The sequence below is a fragment of the Mus pahari genome, chromosome 12 (genome assembly GCF_900095145.1).
Source record: "Mus pahari chromosome 12, PAHARI_EIJ_v1.1, whole genome shotgun sequence".
Classification (NCBI taxonomy): Eukaryota; Metazoa; Chordata; class Mammalia; order Rodentia; family Muridae; genus Mus; species Mus pahari.
This window is the reverse complement of record NC_034601.1, coordinates 51,780,137-51,790,116: the sequence shown is the minus strand read 5'-3', so window position 1 is coordinate 51,790,116 and position 9,980 is coordinate 51,780,137. Positions and strand designations below refer to the sequence as shown.

The 9,980-nt window shown below is 44.2% G+C and overlaps 3 pseudogenes; 1 reads left to right on the top strand and 2 right to left on the bottom strand.

The window, feature by feature from the left end:
* Window positions 1-255: 255 nt before the first annotated feature.
* On the top strand, window positions 256-4,898 carry LOC110329438 (annotated as a pseudogene).
* Window positions 4,899-5,076: 178 nt separating this feature from the next.
* On the bottom strand, window positions 5,077-6,946 carry LOC110329437 (annotated as a pseudogene).
* A 5-nt stretch (window positions 6,947-6,951) lies between these two features.
* LOC110329832 lies at window positions 6,952-9,423 on the bottom strand (annotated as a pseudogene).
* Window positions 9,424-9,980: the final 557 nt, after the last annotated feature.

Sequence of the window (9,980 nt, the reverse complement as noted above, 5' to 3'; positions counted from 1 at the left end):
AGTGAACAAAGAATAGCTGAACCATGAATCATACAGATTGGATCTAAGCTTTCTGTTAGCATTTCACAGTGTCCATTAAAAGCTACTTAGACACGTTTTATCCTTTAATGACCCAGTAGAAAGATCCCTAGTTGATATGCAGAAACAAATCAGATTACTTTGCTTTGTATAATATGTATTTTAATCACAAAGTCTTTCTGGGATATAAGCTAAGAATATAGAATTTTAATGGAAAACCGAGGAGAAAAACAGAAAATGGAGAACACAGAAGCACCGTACATAGACAAAAGCAGCACTCTTCTAAAAAGCCTTGCAGAGGAAAAAGCGAAGCAATGGATGGGGTTACCTGCTTGGTATATGAGAGTGCAAGCATTTCAAGCATGTCAGATTGAGGAAACGGCAGGACCATATCCTATGAATTCACTTCCTAGAAACGTGCGGCAGCCTGTGAAAGAAAGTGTGACCGGCTTCAATGACATTTGGAAGAAGTATGTGCAATTGTGTTATAATTCAATCGATGATCAAAACAGAAGAGCATCTTATTGTGACTGAGACCACACCAAGACATTTTCAGCTGAACCACTGGATCACTAGAATGAGTGGAAATATTTGGAGGTAATTATGTTTGCCTTCATATATCTAGATTATAGGTGCAAAGCCATTTATTTAATAAGCAGACATGAATATAAACAATATGATCACCGAGCTTGAAAAATAATGGTGGACTTGCTTGATAGGAACAGCCAAGATTACCTTTCCTGTTTAAGAAAGACGAATATGTAAATTGCAAATTCTAAACCAATAAGATTTTCCAAGTAAGCAAGTCTTACATAGTGATAGTCCTGATAGAAACATTAAGTAGTCCCCATGAAACAATTCCACTGTATGGTACAGGGCCATGTTTCAGGACCACAGGATGTCTGTAGGACCCCATTAACTTTATACTTCACTCCTCATACTGAGAAGGGGGTTGGTACCTTCCTGTGACTACTCTCTCCTGGATTCAATATACACCTGTTCACCAGGGGGGCAGGATTTGCTATCCTGTGCCTAGATCATAGCCAATTAGAAGGAACAAAATAGGGGTGAGGGAGTGAGACAAGGGAGGAGAGAGAGTGCGCAGGGCATGGTACTAGAGTATGGATGGACTTTGGTATCTGAGTTTCTAGAACCAGTTTCTTCTGGATACCAAATGCAAACATACAGTGGGCTCTTAGTAAGTGGGTCAAACCACTCACTAAGAGTTTCCAACTCAACAGCCTAACCTTTCTTCCATTTATTTGTTTTTATACCTCATTAAAAAAAAAAAAAATCAGTGTCGAGCCGGGCAGTGGTGGTGTAGCCCTTTAATCCCAGCACTTGGGAGGCAGAGGCAGGCAGATTTCTGACTTTGAGGCCAGCCTGGTCTACAGAGTGAGTTCCAGGACAGCCAGGGCCACACAGAGAAATCCTGTCTTAAACAAACAAACAAACAAACAAACAAACCCCAGAAATTAAAAAAATAAGTCAATGCCAAGTTAATTTATACACTTATTGAAAGATCAAGGTCAAGGAAGATGAGTTCTAGAATTACCTGGCAAAATGATTTTTTTTTTTAAGGGTTCACAGACTTTATTGGTTCAACAATGAACAGCAAAGGTAATGCTAACTATCTCTCCAGGGGCATCATGAAGATATGAAAGCCACCCTTGTAAAGCTAAGATGATTTCTTAACCTCTGAGCTACCTCTCCAGCCTCTGAGCATGCCTAGTATTTTAAGAACTTGCCCAAGTGGCTATATGAATCGCTCTCACTCTCTGCCTCTCTCCACTCTGCTTTTCCTCCATCTCTGTCTCCTGAAGATGCCTGTATAAGGTAGCATTCCACCATCTCTGTCACGTGAGTGTGCTAGCTTATCACTCTAATGAAGAGGCTTCTCTCTTGTGACAACTGACCTCTCCTTGCTGTGTGACAGCAAGGCAGTCTCCATGGCAAGGATTTTCTTTAGGCCCAGGGTTTCTTAAGAAAATGGGTTCTCTCATCTAGTTGGCCCCAAGACACTTGCTGTATAACTAACTCTACTGCAAGATTCAGTTTCCCTTTGTAAAGCCAGGGCCTTAACCTTTGGCAGTGTTGAGAACACTGGGGAAAGAGCTGTATGTCTATTGTAAAACAGCCAGACACTTTACACGTTACAGCACCCCAAGGACAAATTAGTTGAGGTTCTATGGATTAAGAGTGGCTAACAGTGTACCACAGGGAGAGCCAATTAGCAACCATGGATTCCAGAATAGGCTTTGGGTTTGCGATTTGAGACAGGAATGAATGGAGACTGTAAGGAAAGCCCTTTCCTTTGTGCATGGATGGACCTGTTTTATCATTCAGCCCCAGCTGCTCTCTCACTGCACCGTGGTCTCCCTCCCTCACCCCTATTCTGTTCCTTCTAATTGGCTATGATCTAGGCACAGTATGGCCAATTTTCACTACAAATGAAAAAAAGCAAGAAGCCTTCTCTTACACTGCTCCGGAGGAAGAACTGGGCACAATTTCATTTTTTTCCCCAGGACACTACTTCCCTCTGCTGGTGAAAGCCTGTAACTTCTCCCATTGATTTGACTGCTGCGTTAGGATGTAATAGTTGCACAAAGCAAATGGCTGTCAGAATCCATACATCTTCTAAGGCAGTGCTTCTCATCCTTCCTAATGCTATGCCCCTTTAATACAACTCCTTATATTGTGGTGACCCCCAACCATGAGTGTATTTTTGTTGCCGCTTTATAACTGTAATTGAATGGTAATGGAAATGTCTGATATGTGAGCCTGTGAGGCTTTCGACCCGCACAGGTTGAGAAACACTACTCTAAGGAAATCAAGTGTCACCTTTATATATTTTTTTTAGATGCCTAAGGGATGTACTTGTGTCTGTGGAGAGGCGGCAGCCTTTCACTACATGAAGCGTAGCCTTGAAGCTTGACTGTGTGTGTGTCCCAAAAGCCAAACAACCAAAATGAAAACTTATAAGCAAGTTTCAAAGTCTTTGCCCTTGATGATGTCCTTTTTTGTCCCCAAGAACTGAAAGTACAGTTGTGTTCCACAGAGGCTGGAATGGGTAAATGGATAAAATTTATCCGTCAAATTCATTTGCATTCACTTTAGTTAGCATTATAAGAGCTTTGTGCTGTAAATCGCTGACTTCCAGAGTTCTGTCCTCCAAGGAAGACCAACTCAGTTCTAGAGAAACTGGGCCACTTTCCCTGCCTCACCTGCCCGGAGGTGGCATCATTAGGCTCGCAGAGGATATAGTCAGTCCTGTCACATGTATGGTGTTCAGCGATAGTGGATATAGTCAGTCCTGTCACATGTATGGAGCTCAGCGATAGTGTGATTTTTGCATCTATAGTTAATAAACAGAGAGAAGACAAGAAAGGTAATCAGAAGGAAAAAGAGCAAACTAAATCCTGGATTAGACTCATTCCTACTGTCAGACAGAGGCGACAGAGTTGAGATAATTCCACCATCGCTACTTCAGAACAAATATGCTGAGCATTCATATCACATCTGCAAATATTTAAATTTGTTCTTTGGACATTAATACTTCCCCACCACCACCAAACTTAGCTCCCAAATTATTTTCAAAAGCCTGAGCGGTTTCTTCATTTTCTGCTTTTTAACGTGATTGTATATTAAATTAAATATTTGCCTTCTCCTACGTGGTAATTTGGAAAGTGTTGAAGAAGAATGACTTGTGTAGGGATACAGCTGAGCAATTTGATTGTCACTGAGTGAACCAGGCATATGTAACCAGTTTAAAAGAGAATTTGAAGAACAGACATATTAAGGTCAGGAATCCCGAAATAAGTATGCAGATACAGGCTCAACTGACTTTTCCACTAGAGGAGGGGAAACATATTGTCTCTCTACTGAACAGGCCAGGATTTGTGTATCAGGAGATTACAGTATTTTTTTTTGACAGTTACACATATATTTAATGTACAGAATTGCAAAATAGCTCCAGGTAAGCCACCAAATAAAATCAAACCACCCTTAGCATGTCACGTAAGGTACAGGCTTCCAGTGAAAGCACAAGGAATTTTCTTTAAGGGAATATTTTTTTCTGCCTGAGGCTCGTTCTTCTATCCCTTTTCTTTTCTTTTCTTTTTTTTTTTTATCAGATATAACTTTTATTAAAGTGCTTCAAGGTCACGTTTCCATTCCGATCATCAAAGGTAACACATCTTTAATACTCTCTGCCTCCTTTACGCAGACAAAGTCTGTATTGTAATGTGCGTCTTCCTTCCCCAGGCCCTGAAACCTAGTGTGAAGGTATACGCTGCTGAACCCTCGAATGCACATGACTGCTACCAGTCTAAACTGAAAGGAGAACTGATCTCCAATCTTCAACCTCCAGAAACCATAGCAGATGGTGTCAGATCCAGCATTGGCTTAAATACCTGGCTATTATAGAGACCTCGTGGATGATGTCTTCACTGTCACAGAAGATGAAATCAAGGTAAGATTCAGACGAGAAAGCAGCCAGTCTAATTTCTCAGTCTAATTTCTCAGGCATTGTCAACAGAACCCAGACAGTCGATCACATACGTATCACAACAAACCCAAATGTCAGCTTCATTTTTAGAATGTAACCTACTAGACTCTGGCTCCATTTCTTGGTTCTTAACCCTTGCTCCTTTCTGTGCCAACAGTATGCAACCCAGCTGGTGTGGGAAAGAATGAAACTGCTCATTGAGCCTACTGCTGGTGTTGGGTTGGCTGCAGTGCTGTCTCAGCATTTCCAAACAGTCTCTCCAGAAGTAAAGAACATCTGTATTGTACTCAGTGGTGGGAATGTAGACTTAACCTCCCTAGGCTGGGTGAAGCAGGCTGAACGGCCAGCTCCTTACCAGACTGTTTCTGTTTAAATTAGGGAAGAGATAAGATGTCTCTAATGAAAATTTTGTTTCCATCTTCCCTTTAAAAACTATTTTCAAATTCCTAATCAAGAAAGTATATGTAAATAATAATATAAATTCTGTACTTAGCAGAGACATGGACGGCTGAAATACAAAGCACAAACTGCCTAGTCACAACCTAGTCACAACCCACAGACTCCAACACTGGAGTTTTGGCTACAGTAGAGACAGAACCCAACTGAATCTCTGTTACTCCATGTCTACTTCAGACACTGTTGAAGAGATGTCACTTTTAACCCAAGGTTCAGGCTCTGGTACATATGGGTCATAAGTCCACTTGGGAAATACTCGCTTATAGAGATTCATTAATACTGTGTCCTGAGATTTCAGCTTCCCTTCAAAACTGCACTTCATATGGCCATGGGTACCTAGAGGCTCTTTGATGTGTCCCTGTTGGCCCCACTTGGTTCTCAGTTCCACAGGCTTAAACCATATCACATCCTCTCTGTTGAAGAACATGTAGCGCACTACTGCCATCTTAGTAAAAATTTTGAAAGGATGACCACTCAGAACCACTCTCTTTATGACCATCATCCTGTCTGGATCCACTGAAAACAGATGGCCTGTAGCGATGAGACTGTGCATTCCATTTCTTCTCTGCTTGAAAAGCAGCACAGATGCAGGAGGGAACATGATTGGTGCAAACACTGTCACCACTAAGGCCGCATCAGCAGTCAGGCATCTTTGAAATTTATATTTATCAGCTGCTGCGTGCTGAGAGAACAGAGGCGAAGCTCAGAAGCACCTGAACCCACAGTGGAAGATCAATTCTTCTTTGGCCTTCACAGGTTTTGTGTTACCAGGGTTCCGGCTCACCACCATGTTCAATACTGACATCTTCTGTTCATGAGGTAGCAAAGAAAATGCAATCAAGGGCGCTCCTTGCCTGAAATACTCGACCACTGAGACAGGGACATCAGAAACATGGAGTGTGACATACCAGACAACCTCAGCTCCTTCAGCTTCTTTTTTCTCAATCTCTTTAAAGATTCTTTTTCTAGTATTAACAAAATTCTGAAACTGAAATATCCGAGCATAATCTCTAGGAAGGTTTTCTTTAGGGTCCCAAGGAGATGTCCAGAAGCTCTTGAGGCCTCTATATTTCTGAAATCGAATTCTAGCAGCCACATCACGGGGGGGGGGGTATCCATTTCATCTGGAAACATCTCTTCCAGTCTTTCTTGTTTGTATTTTTCCAACATTCTCTCCTCATCCTCTTCATCTACTTTCTAATCTTATAGATCATCACGTACAGACCCCCCAAGAGTCATAGTTTCACATTCTCCCTCTTCCTCCTCACCACTCCCATCCTGGGACTCCTCTTCCATGAAACCTTCATGTTGCATATCATCATATTCACCACCTTCCCCATCACTTTCATCACCTTCATCCAGAATCCACTCAGCCTGGTAACTGGATGTTCCCTTAGGGACCTTCTTTACCACCCTGGACCATGGCTTCAGTAAGTCGTCTGCCTCATCCAGCTTCTCTTCAGTCGGCCAGGTTTGCTCTCCTTCCATAGGATCTGGAATAACCTCTGTTTGTAAAGTCTCCTGTTGATCGGGGTCTGCCTTCATCAGAACCTTAAGGTCTTCTTCCATGTCAGCAGCAGCATCTGTAACACAAACCTCCATTGCCATGTTCGGTTTCTTCTGGGATTTAATCACTCTAGGATTTAAAGGGAACGTATCCACAGGTGCATCTATTTGATTCATTTGGAAATCACCGTGTCCAACAATATGCAGTAAGCTATTGACATTAAGAGTCCTCCCACGAACATAGCCTGAGATTTTCAAGATACCCACTAAGTCACTCTCCTCACTAGGCACGAAGTCAGCAACACGGGCAAACAGGATCGCTCGCAGATCCCGAAAAGCAAGATGCCGTTGCTTCTGGTTAGCCAACTGTCGAAGTAACATTCCTGACTCCTGCTGTGTGTCTAGTAGCAGAAGTTTGTCTTCAGGGAAGCGTTTCTCCACTATTTTACTTAGCTTNAGTCACAACCCACAGACTCCAACACTGGAGTTTTGGCTACAGTAGAGACAGAACCCAACTGAATCTCTGTTACTCCATGTCTACTTCAGACACTGTTGAAGAGATGTCACTTTTAACCCAAGGTTCAGGCTCTGGTACATATGGGTCATAAGTCCACTTGGGAAATACTCGCTTATAGAGATTCATTAATACTGTGTCCTGAGATTTCAGCTTCCCTTCAAAACTGCACTTCATATGGCCATGGGTACCTAGAGGCTCTTTGATGTGTCCCTGTTGGCCCCACTTGGTTCTCAGTTCCACAGGCTTAAACCATATCACATCCTCTCTGTTGAAGAACATGTAGCGCACTACTGCCATCTTAGTAAAAATTTTGAAAGGATGACCACTCAGAACCACTCTCTTTATGACCATCATCCTGTCTGGATCCACTGAAAACAGATGGCCTGTAGCGATGAGACTGTGCATTCCATTTCTTCTCTGCTTGAAAAGCAGCACAGATGCAGGAGGGAACATGATTGGTGCAAACACTGTCACCACTAAGGCCGCATCAGCAGTCAGGCATCTTTGAAATTTATATTTATCAGCTGCTGCGTGCTGAGAGAACAGAGGCGAAGCTCAGAAGCACCTGAACCCACAGTGGAAGATCAATTCTTCTTTGGCCTTCACAGGTTTTGTGTTACCAGGGTTCCGGCTCACCACCATGTTCAATACTGACATCTTCTGTTCATGAGGTAGCAAAGAAAATGCAATCAAGGGCGCTCCTTGCCTGAAATACTCGACCACTGAGACAGGGACATCAGAAACATGGAGTGTGACATACCAGACAACCTCAGCTCCTTCAGCTTCTTTTTTCTCAATCTCTTTAAAGATTCTTTTTCTAGTATTAACAAAATTCTGAAACTGAAATATCCGAGCATAATCTCTAGGAAGGTTTTCTTTAGGGTCCCAAGGAGATGTCCAGAAGCTCTTGAGGCCTCTATATTTCTGAAATCGAATTCTAGCAGCCACATCACGGGGGGGGGGGTATCCATTTCATCTGGAAACATCTCTTCCAGTCTTTCTTGTTTGTATTTTTCCAACATTCTCTCCTCATCCTCTTCATCTACTTTCTAATCTTATAGATCATCACGTACAGACCCCCCAAGAGTCATAGTTTCACATTCTCCCTCTTCCTCCTCACCACTCCCATCCTGGGACTCCTCTTCCATGAAACCTTCATGTTGCATATCATCATATTCACCACCTTCCCCATCACTTTCATCACCTTCATCCAGAATCCACTCAGCCTGGTAACTGGATGTTCCCTTAGGGACCTTCTTTACCACCCTGGACCATGGCTTCAGTAAGTCGTCTGCCTCATCCAGCTTCTCTTCAGTCGGCCAGGTTTGCTCTCCTTCCATAGGATCTGGAATAACCTCTGTTTGTAAAGTCTCCTGTTGATCGGGGTCTGCCTTCATCAGAACCTTAAGGTCTTCTTCCATGTCAGCAGCAGCATCTGTAACACAAACCTCCATTGCCATGTTCGGTTTCTTCTGGGATTTAATCACTCTAGGATTTAAAGGGAACGTATCCACAGGTGCATCTATTTGATTCATTTGGAAATCACCGTGTCCAACAATATGCAGTAAGCTATTGACATTAAGAGTCCTCCCACGAACATAGCCTGAGATTTTCAAGATACCCACTAAGTCACTCTCCTCACTAGGCACGAAGTCAGCAACACGGGCAAACAGGATCGCTCGCAGATCCCGAAAAGCAAGATGCCGTTGCTTCTGGTTAGCCAACTGTCGAAGTAACATTCCTGACTCCTGCTGTGTGTCTAGTAGCAGAAGTTTGTCTTCAGGGAAGCGTTTCTCCACTATTTTACTTAGCTTCTTTCTGGCATCTATTTGTTTCTTTGGTGGGAAACCAGAAAGGCCCTGGACAGCTAGTGTATAGGTGGGAAGGCCCTGAGCAAAAAGGCAAGACAGGGAATAATCCCCAGTGCTGTCCCAGCCTTCTAGTGGGTCCAGGAGGAACAGGATGGTATCAGCGACTTTAGCCATGTCTAACAGAGTATGCAGATCCCCTGGTCTTGCATATGTGAAAAACCATCGATGTTTCAAGCTAGGGCATAGAAGCATAAAACTATGGGTGCTTCCCCGTTCACTCAAATACACCGTCCCCAAGTCTTCATTCTGAAGCAGTTTAAATGCCTCCGGAAGGGAGATCCTGCTGTGCAGAGGCACCACCAGCACCTGATGTGGAGGCATATCCTTGCTGCCCAGCTGCCTCTTCTCTGCCAGAACCGTCTCCCGCTTTTGCTTTCGGAGCTGGCTGGCGCGATGCCTCTGGTCTACTCGGCTGAGCTGCCTCTTCAGCTTCTTGCAGAGGATTTTCAGTCCTACCCGGCCTTTGCTGTCCTGTTGTGCGGACCCGGCAGCCCGCCTTTATGAGCTTTATTCTGCTGCTTCAGCGGCCCGGAGCGGTGAGCCACCATCGTGCAGCCCACGTGTGCACCAAGTAAACACTACTTCCGGGCGGACTGGTGCGTTTCCGGCCCCGGGGACGGAATTCAGGCTCAGCGCTCCCGCGACCTCTCGCGAGGTTTTTTGCCACCAGCCTACCATCGCTGGGTATTGAGTGTCGGCGGAGACGTCGTGGTGGCTTTTCCCATGCTGCAGTCCTCTGCTGAGAGCTGGAGGATGCCGGCAGGAGTCTCCCGGCTCTGGCTCTGGATTAGGAGGTCTATTTCGCGCCCATCTTTCCATTCTTGCACGCTCCAGTTGCACCACGCGGGAAGAAATAAAAGTCTTCTCACGTAGACTATGGCACGCCGCTCTCTCTGGTCCCAGTGAATTGTATAAAGGGGTGACGTTTGTACCTCAGTGTCCTTTCCTTTCCTCTATTACTCTAATTTCCAACGCGAGCCACTTAGAAGGGGCTCGTGTCACCGGCTCTGGAATGTCTCTTATTCCAACTCGTGCCCCCCCCCCCCCTTCCCACAAATCCGCAAGATGAACCAAAGCGGAGAGGAGCGAAGGAGCGAAGGCTTCC